Below are 16,894 nucleotides of genomic sequence, written 5' to 3'. Positions count from 1 at the left end.
TAAACACAAAATACTTCAATAAATGGGACACACTTCTTTCCTGCAAATACAATTTCACAGGTGTTGCTAATACCTATGATCCTTCAAGGGATGTGCTCAAAGAGGAGTTCAACATTATGAATACAACATAGTGTTTTATTTTACAAATACCATTATAAACACAAACTTACGTTGTAAGAAACATTATTTTAATAACAAAACTGCTAAATTCTTTCCAACAGTATAGATGTGTAGTGTATTTTGTCTGAGTGGGTTTGCCGTGCTTCGACATCATCGGCAGTCGAAGGACCCCGAGCCGATCTCGCACCCGAACAGATCCTGTTAAGATTATTTCATCAAGTAGGACCTGTGGTTAGCTGGCTCATGTAAAGCATGTCATGTCTTGAATGAATCGGAATCGGGAATCAATAGAAACCGGAATCGGAATTGGAATCGTTCAAAATCAAACAATGCCCAACCCTAATCACCTACTGGAGCACTAAATTCAGTCATCAGGACTTTATACCATCGGGCCGAGAACATTCCCACAAAGACTGAAGAAAGGGTTAGGGTTAGAAACACATGAAGAAAGCTCTCCAGAACTGCAGACACCCTAACTGGACCTTTGTGAAATCTACAAAGAAGTCTGGAAATTAATCCAAAGCAGCAACCAGCAAAGTAAAGGCCAACAGGCCCAACAGCACCATAAACCCATACGTGGCAGGAATCTCAGAGAAACTTAGAAGAATCTTCTCCAAACACAACATCCCAGTAAACTTTAACCCAACAACACCCTCAGACAGAAACTGGTTCATCCAAAAGACAAAACACCCAAACAGAAGCTCGGTGGCGTCGTTTATGCAGTCCAGTGTAGTGAGGACTGTCCAGATGTTTACATCAGGGAAACTAAACAACAATTATATAAGAGCATGGCACAACACAGGAGAGCCACCTCTTCAGGTCAGGACTCTGCAGTCCACCTACACCTGAAGGACGAGGGACACATTCTGGACAGAGAAGACAGATGGTGTGAGAGAGGAGTAAAGAAAGCTATCTATGTCAAAAGTGAAAAACTCACTTTAAATAGGGAAGGGGCTTAGATTTAACCTTTCCAGTAACTATAATGCAGCTTTGGATCTCATTCCTAAGCAGTTTCAGTCTAGGTCACACCTTCCTGTGTCTGATCAACACAACAACTCCCTCTCAATAGAGGCCAACGGCTCATCAGGGGTTGAGAAGAGGGGTACTCAGAGTAGTTTCTGCTCGTTAAACAACAACAGACAGCCATTTTATCATCAGATAGGAGTGCGAGAAAGAGGCAAGTCGAAAACACACAAGAGCAGCAAAACAAGAAGCAGAAAGTACAATAAAGAAGTCAGCCATAACAGATCACTGCACAAGAGAAAACCATGTAATGGACTGGGACAACACAAGGATCATAAACACAGAACAACAGAAATACAAAAGATGGATAAAAGAAGCTATAGAGATAAGGAGACGTGGATGTGGGACCATGAACAGAGACGATGGAGTTTACTCGTTGGATCGCACATGGGACTGCATCATCGGAGAGGGGAGAACGGTCAGCAGAGGGCGACAACGTCCTCTGCTGCCCGCAGATAAACGAAGGAAGTGACGCCACCATCAGCGTCAGCCTGATGATGTTTGCAGCCGCAAACGAAACGTTGCAGGTAAATAAACCTTTTCTGTGTTTTAAAAAGAACTGAAAGACGGAATTTGAAACTCAACACAGCAAGAACGTACCAAAGAGACAGAGATGTGTATATGTATAAATCAGTGTTTGGACTTCTACTGTATTCTGCATGAATCGCCCATCGTCATTTATTGGACTGAGGATTGGTGATGGGAAGACTTATACAAATCGCCCAACCCTGCTCCGAACCACGCATGGGGGTTCCGTCCCTTTACACTTTACACTAGCCATAAGGAAGGAGGCAGAGGACTAGTCAGTGTGAGAGCCACTGTCCAGGATGGAACATCCAAGATCCATAAGTACATCAAGGTAAAGGCCCCAACAGATGAAGTGCTCAGTGAATGTTTCAGACCATGGCGAACAGAGGAGGAGACGCTGGAAACGCAAAGAAAAACCTGAGAAAGCCAGGAGAGTGACAACATCGGTGGTGCCCGTGGTCATCGGGGCAGCCATTGTGTCCCATTTTTAGAGTGTTTGGTATGACCCAACCAGGATTTGAACCCTGATCTCCCAGTTCCAGCACAGAAACTCTAACGTTTGGCTAATGATACTAATATTTCAGCTAATGACACAGTACAGCTCAGGTCAAGTTTCATTCACTTTTTCTACAATAAATGGTAATCCTGGGACTGTAATCCCAAAGGGTTCAAATGAAGGCAACTGGACTTCTTTGGTTTCTTGAAGACGTTTTGCTTCTTCTCTGAGGAGCTATGTTTCACTGTTTCTCAAGCCTTCCTTTGTCACCGTCAAAGGTGTGTCCCGTGTCCTTCAGGTGTAGGTGGACTGCAGAGTGTTGACCTGAAGAGGTGGCTCTCCTGTGTTGTGCCATGCTCTTGTGTAATTGCTGTTTAGGGTTAGGGTCTGGACAGTCCTCACTACACTGGACTTCATTAACGACGCCACTAAGCTTCTGTTTGGGTGTTTTGTCTTCAGGATGGACCAGGTTCTGTCTCAGGTCATTACCATGACCTGGATGACTGAGAGCCTTCACCAGCAGACTGCAAGGAATGCCTTTTGTCTAGTTTTATTTCAGTTGGGCCTATGCTTCATCTGTCTCTGTGGTTACGTGTTGCTACACAAACATGCTTAAATATGCAGATGTGGTTCATGTTAACTGAACGGAGCCGACTTCCATCCTGCAGTCTTACACCTTCCTGTTAGGCTGTCACCAGGAATTCCCATCACAAGCAGCTCTCCCTATAGACCTTTCAGGTGTCAGGGATGTTGGTGGATTCCCGCGGGAGGAAAGTCACACTCGCTCCTCCCTCTGTTGTTTACACCCCCAGTTTAATTGCCTCATTCTCAAGTGGAAGTGTGGTGTTCATTATCACTTCTAATACACCTCTCAGTACGTCCTTGTTGGCAAAGTGTCAAAAGAAGATGCCGAGTTAAGACAGTAACTGGCACACCCAAGGGCAGAAGGTTCTCCTGCTTCTTGTTCTCCATAGTTTAATGTAAACTAATTCAAATGCTTTCATTGAAAAGATGCTAAATTACACGAGGAACATTTTCCATAAAGTTACTCATAAAACATTGAAATCTTTTTGTTCTTTACTTTGGATTTATATTTAAGATCTTTTCCCTCTTAATCTATGGAGTTGTTTGACATCTGGTGAATCTCTCTGACCCCTGTCTTTACTCTCCTCATCACTCTTATCCTGCCCCTGACACAGCGACTGTAGAGAAGTGGACACCAGTTAATGGTTTGCAAACAGTTCGGGTTTTTACCTACTTTCAAATGAAACATGTGAAGAAATAACACTGGATTATGTCTCAGTTGCAGCTGCTTTCACTGATCTGGCAAGTGGAAGTCTGTCCTTTCCAAACAAGGCAGAGTTAGACTGGTTTAAATAGAGACCGACAAGCCCCCAGGGTTCCAGTGTCCTTTGGGACTGTCAGAGTCATTAATGAGACTCTAATCTGCTCCTTTTCTCACTACTTAGCAGAGTTAAAGACGCATTATGTGATATTTACTAGTCTGGATGCTCTGGTACTTCCCACAGAAGTTAGACTATTTCATATGAATATAAACATGAATTATTAACTATGACAAGTGTCACTGAGTGAGCGTCCTCTTCCACCTGCTTCTGGGCTGAAAATGGTGCTAAAAGCTCTAATCTAATAGGTCCCATCTTTAAATCCGAAACAAAAGCTTTCAGTCATCACAGACTCTGGTGCCGGACCACCAAATGCTAGCCCGCCTGCTATGCCAAGAGAAGACGGGCCCTTTGCAAAGCTAACACGGCGGCTTGTGCTCGTCAGCGGCCGGCTGGTCTTATTGGCTTTATTTATAGTCTGCGCCACAAGACATCTGCTGGAGACGAGTCTCTGTCCTCTGTGTCCACACAGCACTGCACAGAGGGAGCTTGTCAACATTTTTTTCTTTTCTTTTTCAAAGGCAAAGTGTTTGTGAAGACCCTGGACAGAAGAGGGGAGAGAGTGTCGGCCTCTAACGGGACAAACGTCCCCTTCGATCGCTTTCTCTGCAGCTCTGATTAACACGACCGGAAGACAGAGGGAGGCTTCACAGTTTGTCGTGTCCTGTGTGCTTGCCGATGTTTACTCGATCTGAGAGCTGTTGTTTGTTTGGTGTCTTCAGTCTGCTCGTCGTTCCCAACTATTTTAGGACACTGACACTTGGATGTAGCACGCCAAACGTCTGATGCTGCCTCGCCTCTCCCTCACCCCTCCTCCCTCCGTGTCACACAGAGTTTCTCTTACTCTCTCATCCTCCTCACATTGAAGACGTTTGCAACCACGCTTCAGGCCTTGACACAAAGCGCCAGGGACAGCTCTGTGCTCTCTCAGAGAGGGGGGTGAAGTCAGTGCGCCACAGAGGAGGAGTGAGAACGTATTCTGCTGATGTGTTCCTGAAAAGTACCGCCCGGACAGACAAAATACCGGCTGTGTGTTTAGCTTTAGAGAAAACTGGAACCCAAACGGCAGAACAGCTGGTTGAACTTTGGTTTGAGCAGGGAAGGTCAAAGGTCACCTGCTTTCCAAAATGTTCTGAGTAACAAAAATGAATGACTGATGCAACCAAAAACAAGTTTTCAATCCGAGAGCTCGCCTTCGTCGGATGTGAAATCTAGAACTTCCCCAGCGAAGAATCGGTCGACATCCAAGTGGGTTCAGAATCCAGATCAGAGCATCTTAGCTTCCCTAAAGACAACCTGCTCCTCATCTGAGAAGCTTTGTTGAGGAGAAAAACACCTGTTTTATCCGTCTGTACACTCTGGTCCCTAAGCAGATGAGGTTTATCATGCCACAAGCACAAAGGGAGAAGTACCTCCCACCCTTCCTGCTGTGGAGGGTTAGGGTGCAGGTCATTTATCATTTACCTCACTCTTCTTCAAATTTGATCAAATATGGGTTTATCGCAGTCTGCTCAGGAACGTGTTGATTTAGCCAGCGTACTTCTGACTGAATTACCAGCCTACCTGAATCGCTTACCTCGCCCTCCCCATATTTGTAAGCGGCACCGCTGATGTGGGAAACGAGGAGGCTGCCTGGTCCAGTCTTTGCTGGACCACATCTGTCCCTGTAAGAAGGTGCCTGGTTCCCGTTGTTTCAGTGGATTGCTCTTCGTCTCTCCATCCACATTAGTGGGTTAGGGTTGCACGTCAGAGCCAAGATACACCGAAAGATCGTCCTGTCAGGTACGATTCAAACCAGGAGTGTGCTTTCCCTAAATTGGTACGCCCCATACAAGCTTTTCCAGTCGGGTGGGGCTGAGATTAAATAAGTAATTTAGTAAGGGATGAACTGTTATCTTTATCTTAGTGAATCTATAATTAAACGGGTAAACTAGTAGTAGCACATTCAATGTCAAAGAGAGTAAAATGTTATCATCAGGAGAGGGAGAAAGTTTAAGTGGTTAGCAGCAGTGTGTTAGTCGATGGCCCCCTCCATGAGGCCACCACAGCTCAGCAGAACATTGTTGTAGCTTCTTCTGGGGAGAAAAACACTTAGAGAAAAAATAAAGTTAACAGCTGAAATAGCAGGAAACAATACAGTTAAAGAGCAGACTGTAGAAGAAAGTAGCCGAGTGTGGAAAGTGGTCAGTGTGTCCTCCAGCAGTCTAAGCCTATAGCAGCATAACTCAGGGATGTGATTTCTCTGGTTTTTACCGGATTTACGGAATTTTGTGGCGATTTGGGGCACCCCTGAGATCGATGCAAATATCTAGTGTATATGGGGTGTGGCTCTGTCCGGGGCTCGAAAGTCGCCTTTTTTTTTTCACTGAGACCCACGATCATAAACGGAAATCCCGGGGGTCGGCATAAAGTTGTGTCCCAGATCACAATCGATCCAAATCTAAACAATGTGTTAGTAACCATTCAAAGATTATGATCACCCTCTCCTATTCCTCGAATTGGTACACCCCATACAAGCATTTCCAGCCAGGTGGGGCTGTTTGCCGCTGCTCCCAGAGCTGAGCGGGAGCAGGATAGAGTGACACAGCGGTGTGCTGCTGAAGCTGTACGTTTACCACCACACCACCACTCGTTCTAATAGTACTAAACATCTTTTTCTGGGGTAAATTTCTGTACTTTCCCAGTAAAATATTCCTGTTAAGGAGCTGCAGCTCCGTTCCTCCCGCTGCTGCACATCACCTGACCGGATCTTACAAAACTTCTCCGAGGTGGTGGACTTAAAAAATGCTGAAAAAAAAAACAAAGCTTTTGCTGCATTTTGCCAAAGTAAAAGGAAACGGAGCTAAATTATGTCTCTAATTATGGAAATACCAGCAATTTAATGAAGCACCTCGTTATTCATGGCATCAGTCTGCAAGCAGAAGCATGACCTGTCTGTGTGGTCGGCCATTAAACTTTTAATCAACAATCACACCTTCTGTAGCCTAAGTCCTGTTTTAGATAACAGTATAATTGATCCTAGTCCAAATAATATTCCTACAAGTTATCATTGAAATTAAAGGTGTCAACATCTGTTTGTTAATAATATATTTAATTTTATATATGAACAATTGCAGAAGTAGGAATTAAGTTTAAGAAATCTCAAATCCTTAAAACCTCATAGGTAGTGGTTTTATCTGTTATTAGGCAGACTGGATATTACCCTAAAATATTCTTTTATTTTTATATTTGTGACGTACCCTAAAATATTATTTTATTAAATATATTTGTGACGTACCCTAAAATATTATTTTATTAAATATATTTGTGACGTACCCGAAAATATTATTTTATTAAATATATTTGTGACGTACCCTAAAATATTCTCGTCTCGTCTCGTCTTCCTCCGCTTATCCGGGTCCGGGTCGCGGGGGCAGCATCCCAACTAGGGAGCTCCAGACCGTCCTCTCCCCGGCCTTGTCCACCAGCTCCTCCGGCAGGACCCCAAGGCGTTCCCGGACCAGATTGGAGATGTAACCTCTCCAACGTGTCCTGGGTCGACCCGGGGGCCTTCTGCCGGCAGGACATGCCCGAAACACCTCCCCGGGGAGGCGTCCAGGAGGCATCCTGACCAGATGCCCAAACCACCTCAACTGGCTCCTTTCGATCCGGAGGAGCAGCGGTTCTACTCCGAGTCCCTCCTGAATGTCCGAGCTCCTCACCCTATCTCTAAGGCTGAGCCCGGCCACCCTACGGAGGAAACTCATTTCGGCCGCTTGTATCCACGATCTCGTTCTTTCGGTCATTACCCAAAGCTCATGACCATAGGTGAGGATTGGGACGTAGATCGACCGGTAAATCGAGAGCCTGGCTTTCTGGCTCAGCTCCCTCTTCCCCACAACAGATCGGCTCAGCGTCCGCATCACTGCAGACGCCGAACCAATCCGCCTGTCGATCTCCCGATCCCTCCTACCCTCACTCGTGAACAAGACCCCGAGATACTTAAACTCCTCCACTTGAGGTAGGACCTCTCCCTCGACCCGGAGGTGGCAAGCCACCCTTTTCCGGTCGAGAACCATGGTCTCAGATTTGGAGGTGCTGATCCTCATCCCAGCCGCTTCACATTCGGCCGCAAACCTACCCAGCAAGAGCTGAAGGTCAGAGCTGGATGAAGCTAGGAGGACCACATCATCCGCAAAAAGCAGAGACGAGATTCTCCTGCCACCAAACTCGACACACTCCACACCACGGCTGCGTCTAGAAATTCTGTCCATAAAAGTGATGAACAGAACCGGCGACAAAGGGCAGCCCTGGCGGAGTCCAACCCTCACTGGGAACAGGTCCGACTTACTACCGGCTATGCGGACCAAACTCACGCTCCTCTGGTAAAGGGACTGAATGGCCCTTAACAGAAAGCCACCCACCCCATACTCCTGGAGCGTCCCCCACAGGGTGCCCCTGGGGACACGGTCATAAGCCTTCTCCAAATCCACAAAACACATGTGGATTGGTTGGGCAAACTCCCATGCCCCCTCCATCACCCTTGCAAGGGTATAGAGCTGGTCCACAGTTCCACGGCCAGGACGAAAACCACATTGCTCCTCCTCTATCTGAGATTCAACTATCGATCGGACCCTCCTCTCCAGTACCTTGGAGTAGACCTTTCCAGGGAGGCTGAGGAGTGTGATCCCCCTATAGTTGGAACACACCCTCAGGTCACCCTTCTTAAAGATGGGGACCACCACCCCGGTCTGCCACTCCCTAGGAACTGCCCCCGATGACCACGCAATGTTGTAGAGACGTGTCAACCATGACAGCCCTACAACATCCATAGCCTTGAGATACCCAGGACGAACCTCATCCGCCCCCGGGGCTCCGCCGCTGTGTAGTTGTTTGACTACCTCAGCAACTTCTGCCCCCGAGATCGGACAGTCCATCCCCAGGCCTCCCAGCTCTGGTTCCTCCTCGGAATGCGCATTGGTGGGATTGAGGAGCTCCTCAAAGTATTCCTTCCACCGTCCGACTATAGCCTCAGTTGACGTCAGCAGCTCCCCATCCCCACTGTAAACAGTGTGAGCGAGTTGCTGCCTTCCTCTCCTGAGGCGCCGGACAGTTTGCCAGAACCTCTTTGGAGCCGATCGATAGTCTTTCTCCATGGCCTCACCAAACTCCTCCCACGCCCGAGATTTTGCCTCGGCAACTGCCACTGCTGCACCCCGCTTGGCTATCCGGTACCTGTCTGCTGCCTCCGGAGACCCACAGACCAGCCACGCCCTGTAGGCCTCCTTCTTCAGCCTGACGGCTCCCCGAACCTCTGGTGTCCACCAGCGGGTACGGGGGTTGCCACCACGACTGGCACCGGCCACCTTACGGCCACAGCTAGCAACAGCCGCCTCGACAATCGCAGAGTGGAACAAGGCCCACTCGGACTCAATGTCCCCCACTGCTCTCGGGACGTGGTCAAAGCTCTGCCGGAGGTGGGAGTTGAAGACCGTCTTGACAGGTTCTTCTGCCAGGCGTTCCCAGCAGACCCTCACTATGTGTTTGGGTCTGCCAGGTCTACGCGGCATGTTCCCTTGCCATCTGATCCAACTCACCACCAGGTGGTGATCAGTTGACAGCTCCGCCCCTCTCTTCACTCGGGTGTCCAAAACATACGGCCGCAGGTCAGATGATACGACTACAAAATCTATCATCGACCTGTGACCTAGGCTGCCCTGGTACCAAGTGTACCGGTGGGCATCCTTATGTTCGAACATGGTGTTCGTTATGGCCAAACTGCGGCTTGCACAGAAGTCCAATAACAAAACACCGCTCGAGTTCAGATTAGGTGGGCCGTTCCTCCCAATCACACCCCTCCAGGTCAAGCTGTCATTGCCCACGTCAGCATTGAAGTCCCCCAGCAGGACAATGGAGTCCCCTGATGGAGCACTATCTAGCACTCGTCCCAGGGACTCCAAAAAGGGTGGGTACTCTGAACTGATATTTGGCCCATAAGCACAAACAACAGTCAGGACCCGTTCCCCGACCCGAAGGCGCAAGGAAGCTGCCCTCTTGTCCCCCGGGGTAAACCCCAACACACAGGCAGAGAGTCTCGGAGCTAACAAAAAGCCAACCCCAGCCCTCCGCCTCTCACCCGGAGCAACTCCAGCAAAGTAGAGTGTCCAACCCCTCTCCAGGTCTCGGGTTCCAGAGCCAATGCAATGTGTCGAGGTGAGTCCGACTATATCTAGCCGGTACCGCTCAACCTCTGCCACAAGCTCCGGCTCCTTCCCCGCCAGCGAGGTGACGTTCCATGTCCCAAAAACTAGTTTTCTTGTCCGGGGATTGGACCGCCAAGGCTCCCGCCTTGGTCTGCCACCCGATTCGCATTGCACCGGACCCTTCATGTTCCTCCTGCGGGTGGTGGGTCCACAGTTGGACGAGCCCATGTATCCGGTTCGGGCTGGGCCCGGCCGGGCCCCATGGGCGAAAGCCCGGCCACCAGGCGCTCGCTCACGGGCCCCAACCCCAGGCCTGGCTCCAGGGTGGGACCCCGGTAACCCTCCGGGCCGGGTACTCCGACTCTTCATTTTAACCGCCATGAAAGATCCTTCGAACCGTTCTTTGTCTCACCCTTCACCTAAGACCAATTTGTCATGGGAGACCCTACCAGGGGCACTAAGTGCCCCAGACAACATAGCTCCTAGGATCATTAGGGCACTCAAACTCCTCCACCACGATAAGGTGACGGTTCAAGGAGGAGACCCTAAAATATTATTTTATTAAATATATTTGTGACGTACCCTAAAATATTATTTTATTAAATATATTTGTGACGTACCCTAAAATATTATTTTATTAAATATATTTGTGACGTACCCTAAAATATTCTTTAATTAAATATATTTGTGACGTACCCTTAAATGTTATTTTATTAAATATATTTGTGACGTACCCTAAAATATTATTTTATTAAATATATTTGTGACGTACCCCTAAAATATTCTTGTATTAAATATATTTGTGATGGTACCCTAAAATTGTTCATCAGGATGTTTGACCAAGTTGGCCCATGCATTGTAGATTTTATTAATCTATCCCTACATTCTGGCTCTGTACCATCTGTTTTCAAACATGCAGTTGTTGACCCTATCCTTAAAAAACCAAGTTTGGACTCATCTCAGCCTAAAAACTACAGACCCATTTCTAAATGACCCTTCATGTCTAAAATACTGGAAAAGTTTGTGGCAGATCAACTGATTACTTTTCTGGAACTACACAACAGTTTTGATAAATTCCAGTCTGGTTTTGGTAAAAAGCATTCAACAGAAACAGCTTTGCTTAAAGTTTCCAGTGACATCATGATGGGTGCAGACAACGGGGAGTTCACAGTGTTAATATTGTTAGATCTTTCTGCAGCTTTTGACACTGTTGATCACAGCACCTTAATAACAGACTTGGTGACTCGGTGGGGATCTCTGGAACTGTTCTAGACTGGTTTAGATCGTACCATTCTAACAGAAGTTTCAGTGTCTGTAGAAACCAAATCATGTCAGATTCAACTGATCTGTTCTGTGGGGTACCACAAGGCTCTGTTTTGGGTCCACAGTTGTTTCTACTGTACATACACCCTCTTGGACAGATAATTGATTCTTTTCATAATGTCTCTTATCACCTATATGCAGATGATATTCAGCTGTACTGCTCCTTTAAGGATTCTGAGATCTGCAAACTGTCTGAATTACTAGAGTGTCTATCAGCTACCACCAGCTGGCTAGAAGATAACTTCCTCCAGTTAAACTCAGAAATGACTGAATGTCTGATCATTGCCCCTGAGAGCATGGTTCCCCTGATTAGTCTACAACTTGGTCATTTATCCTCTGCCGTCAAGACAAACTTAAGGAATTTCTGTGTTATTTTTGACCAATCAACGTCTCTTGAAGGTCACTCAAAAACGTTGGTCCGAAAATGTTTTTATCGTTTAAGAAATATCTCCAAACTGCGAAGGTTGGTGTCAAAACATGAACTTGAAATGGTAATCCATGCCTTTATCTCTTCCCATCTAGTTTACTGTAACACACTTTTCACATGTTTTAACAAAAAGCCCTTGACCGCCTTCAGTTGGTCCAGAACTCTGCAGCGAGGCTCCTAACTGGAGCAAACAGAAGAGCACACATCACTCCTATTCTGACGTCTCTGCACTGGTTACCCGTTAACTTTCGATTTCATTTTAGAGTCCTGACTAGAACTTTCAGGGCTCTACATGGTCAAGCTCCTCCCTATATTACTGACCTGTTAAAGCCTTATGCTCCAACCCGAGCCCTGAGGTCCACACACCAGAACCTTCTAGAAGTTCCAAAGACCAGATATAAAAGTCGAGGTGATCGCTCCTTCCAGACTGTTGCACCCCGACTCTGGAATGATCTTCCTTTATCCTTACGCAGCGTTGACAGTCTGGACACTTAAAAAAAAACAGCCGAAGACCCTTTATTTAAAGCTTCTTTTACCTAAATCTTTTATTTTCTTATTTTTAACTTACATTTTTAATCTTTAATCTGTTTATGAAAAATTATAATTTTATGACTTTATTTTTCCTGAAGGTAATCAAATTCTGTTTTGAGAGCATTTTGATTTTGTGATGTTAATCTATTTATGATTTTATGACTTTATGTTTTATTTTATTTTGATCTATGTGAAGCACTTTGTGATTCTACGTCTGTGATGAGTGCTATGTAAATAAAATTTACTTACTTACTTACTAAAATATTCCTTTATTAAATATAATTTTGACAGTACCCTGAAATATTCCTTTATTAAATATATTTCAATAATAAACAAAATAAGCAACGCAGCAGATAAAACTTTGATTTTGAGCGAGTGAAAAATGAAATGTCGCATCAACAGCGGTCAAAGTTTTCTTTCATGCTTGTTTGTTTTAGGAAATGTTCATCCCTACAACAATATTGAAAAGCAATAATCTTAATCTGCAGGATTTCTTGTATTCTTTTTTAAAAGACACATCTGGTTCTTTGACTTGTAATTCCTGTCAGGATTTCAAAGAAACACGAAAAACAAATTTTTGTTCTTTTACAACCAAGGAGGGATTAAGGAGTGGAGCAGGATGGTTGTTTTAGGACACTTAGCTGCTGCTGGAAATGGGATTAAAGCCTTGGAACACCAAAAGCCGGCGTGATGTGTTGCACTTTTGCAGCTGGACCAAACTTAGTGGTAATCCTTAATGGATCAGAGACGGAAAGCTCATCCTCATCACTCAGAGAAACGAAGCTTAATGACACAAAGATGATGTTGGCATGGTCAGTTTTCCCTTTACATCCAAAAGGATGCAGAAATAAGCCCTTTATTATAAAGTCAGTGAAGATTGGAGCTGCATATGCGCCCGCAGTTATCCTCTTTCTGCCGTGCGACATGGAACACAGATTAGTTTTCAGAAGGTCCGCAAAGAAGATTTAGACTCTAAAAGTGATGTAATTGTGTATTTTTTCAACCTGAAGAGGCTTTTTGTGATTGAAACATGTTCTGGTCAGACGATGTGCAGAATATTAGTTTCTATTCTTAAAACGTCGTGGAAACAATGTTTTCAGTTTTTTTTTCTGCCTTTGTAGAACGAAAAACGTTGCTGCGACATAAGAAATGTGTTGAATAAATAATAATAAGAAGCAGCAGCGCTCCGCTCTAATTTAGATGTGAATAATAAGCTTTTTATTTTTTTAAAACAGGAAATATACACATTATTGTTTTGGTAACTGGTCTGAGCTGCTCGCTAGTCAGGACCCGATCCCTGACCTGAAGGTGCTGGGGAGCCCCCCCCCCCCACAGCCCATCTCCTCTTAGACACGTGTGTTCTGGAGAAGTAAGTCATTTAATTGACTTTTTTGCCTGTTTTTCTCATTCATTCATTCATTCATTCATTCATTCTAAATTATTTCTGCATATTTTGCACCTTTCATGCATGAATTAGGATGCGTTCTAAATTTTATGAAATAAACTTAGAACTTTGCTAATTTAACACATTTTTGACCACGAAGAATCAGTTTATGAAACAACAACGAATCATTACTACTATTTGTGTAATCTGTATTATTTGACCTGCCCATGCACAGCCAGTGTAGCTGCTGACCATCATCAACTTCTGTCCACTTTAAGCTGAGAGCTAAACTCTGTTCCACTACTGTAGCACAGGTAGCTTCCACTAAACAAATCGTCATCTAATTATAATAAATAAAAGAAAACCTTCTTATTTGTCCACTAGAATAAAAAATATTTCTGTACCCAAAAGTAAGATTAATATTATTATGAACTGAATCTGAATGATTGTTTTAAATTCTATATTGAATCTGTTTTCTGAAGCATCCCTGATTTTTCTGATTTTGTTGCAACAAAAATTTCAACTAAAAGATGTTTTCTGTGAGGCTGCAGTTTGGTTTTCTGCCTGCAGAGGACACTCTGTACCTTCTGTGGACATGAGATGCTTGTGAGTCTGATCCGTCCATCAGTCTGGAGGAGATGCTGCACACTGGTGCAGCACAGAAACCACACGGTTCTGCTCGCTCTCTCAGCGCCACGCCTGGTTTGCTCCGAGGATAAATAAATACTAAACAAGAATGTGCATGCATTATTTGTTTGTTTGTATGAAGTGTATCTGCAGCATTTAAAAAAAAAGTTAAATATAAAAGACACTTCCTCAGTCCGCAGCACTTCTTCTGTTTATATTACTGATTTTTCAAGTTTCTTTGTATTTTCTGGACTCGTCGTGAGAACAGAGGCACGGCTCAGAGTAAATCAGTACATCAGACTGAAGCCGGCGTTTTGCAAACTAAAACAAAAGACGAGGTTCCTGAGATCCCCTTTAGAGGCTGCAGGTGGCACTATGGCAGCTGTGACAGAGGCATCAACAGCAGAACCCTGAAACTGGACCCACACGGAACAACCGGAGTATTCGTAAAAAATCTGGGTTCTAACTTCAGTTCTGGACGTCTGTAGACGAACTTCGACTCACTTCCTTTAAGTGGATTTCTTTAGATGCTTCCACCCAGAGCTCTGGAGGTGGTGGCACGTCGCTCTGAGGATCTTCATATGCAGTCGAGTATTTAAGATGGATGCTGCCTGATCCCATCAGGATAATGGGTTTCATGTCTCCTGGCATCAGAGGAGGATGGGGGGGGGGGGGGGGGGGGGGGGTCTCTGCTGCTGATTTCTTTTGTTTTGTCTCATCTCTGCAGGCGTCTGAATGCTGCGCGATAGAAAAGTTACGTCTCGTCTAAATCAGGAAGGAAAATACTCACTGACCCGTTTTTAAAGCATTTGCTTCAGACCAGCAGGTCTCTGGTCTCCTACGGGTCCGAAACACCAAAGTTCGACTCCCAACACCATCTTCTTCCTGATTCCTCCTTAACTCAGACCCTTCTCACCTCTGTGCAGACCTAAAAGGTCACTGAGGTCAGGGGAGCAGGCAGCAGCAGCAGCTCAGGAGGTAGAGCGGGTTGTCCGGTAATTGAAAGGTTGTCGGTTAGATACCGGCAGAGAATGGTGCCGTTGTGTCCTTGGGCAAGACACTTAACCAGCCCTGCCTGCTGGTGGTTGTCGTAGGGACCGGTGGCGCCTGTGCTCGGCAGCCTCGCCTCGTCATTGGCTCCAGAGCAGCTGTGGCTGCATGGTAGTTCATCCCCACCAGCGTGTGAATGGGTGACTGTTTCACCGTAAAGCGCTTTGGAGTCCTCTGACTCTGAAAGGAGCAAACACATGCAACTCATTTATAAACGAAGTTTCAGGAGCAGACTCTCTGCCCTGCTTACACCTCGGGTCAGGACAGGTCCCCCCGAGGGTGACACAGGTGTGTCGTCAGCATAGCTGAAATCACAGAAAACCCTCTGCTATCCCCCAACTCTATGCTGGGGTTCACCTTACGGAAGAGAGGTGGGGAAGGGGTGAGGATGGGGGTGGAGCTTGTGGACACTGACAGGGCGGAGCATGGCGGGGCGTGGACGTCTCAAGGTCAGCCGCAGAGAGGCGGATTAGGAACACTTTAATGAGTTATTCCGTTCTCTTCCTGCCCAGGGCCGGTGGCATCACCTCGCCATCCTGTCAATCACCCCCCCCCCCCCCACACACACACACACACACTCCTCAGCAAAGAGAGAGAAAACAGGAAAAAACTGTTTATTCCTGAACAGGCGTGCTAATCTATCTGGACTGGTTGTAATGGGACATTTGCATGGCGAGCACAGCGAGGTGTCAACCATAACCACGGGGTTGTGGCATCCCCACGAAATATGCTGAGCTTTCGCTAACCTCTCATCAAACACGCTGATCTTTATGGACTGTATCATATTGTGCCGTAATGTGCTTTATTGTCCACAGAATAAGCTTTTCTTAAAGGTAATTGGAAAGCGGGAAATGGCTGCTATCGGCAGACTTTTTAAATACATTATTTCTGAAATGTGGCTTGTGTAATGACCCTGTCGGTGTAAAACCTGAGATTTATCTTGGCAGCAGAAATTGATCCATTTCACCTTTGTCTAATGGAAATTTTTATCAAGCATTATCTGTTTATGTAAATGAGCGTGGCCCCTGGAACAGAGGGGATAAAAGGAAGTCTGGAGGGGGGCGTTAATCTAAGGCCTCTTGACGTGTCAGTCTGGACAATATGCATAATCTATGAGGGGTTTTGTGTGTGTGTGTGTGTGTGTTACTGAGATCTTGTAGAACCGTCGTCTGGGTTCAAAACCCAGTGGTACTGATGTGGTTGTACTCTTTGTCAGGAACACGGCTCCTTCATGGGAAATGGGACACGTTTCTACAAAAGCAAACTGATCCAACAAGGATTTTAAGGGTTAGGAGTGATTTTCTTACACAGAGAAAGGAAAAGGACAGTGGTAAATATTTCAAAAAGCTTCTGATGAAATATTTGGGTACGTTAAATATTCCTGTTTCACGTCGGCTTTGCATGGGATCAGACCTGGTTAACCTGTGGTAAGAGGCTGATTGGGACCTTTCCTGAGAATGACTTCATACTCATGTCCCACCTGGAGGGTCTGGTCCTTAACCCTCCTACTATCCTAATGGGTGTGACCCAGTGAGGAAAGTTGACCATTGAGCAGGATTGATGGATTGTGGCGGGGTGAGGTGGTGCTCACACCTCACCCCGCCACAATCCATCAATCCTGCTACAAATTTCTTTCTTTATTAGAAGGGTAGTTTTATTAGAACCCAAAAGACACACCTCGTCTCCTGCGAACCATTTTATCCATTAAAAGTACTCGGATAATTACATAACTGGTAGTTCCTTTCTCATAAGAGGAACTTCAGCTTAGCTCAGGCTTAACCTTTATCCCTAAATGCAGAA

At 45.7% G+C, this 16,894-nt stretch overlaps 1 protein-coding gene across 4 annotated transcripts in view; it reads right to left on the bottom strand.

Annotated features, from left to right (window-relative positions):
- Positions 1-16,894, bottom strand: part of paqr3a (progestin and adipoQ receptor family member IIIa) — a 235,765-nt gene that overhangs the window by 8,452 nt on the left and 210,419 nt on the right. The window lies entirely within an intron of this gene.

Source organism: Nothobranchius furzeri, chromosome 10, assembly GCF_043380555.1.
Source record: "Nothobranchius furzeri strain GRZ-AD chromosome 10, NfurGRZ-RIMD1, whole genome shotgun sequence".
NCBI lineage: Eukaryota > Metazoa > Chordata > Actinopteri > Cyprinodontiformes > Nothobranchiidae > Nothobranchius > Nothobranchius furzeri.
This window is presented reverse-complemented; position numbering and strand designations above follow the sequence as displayed.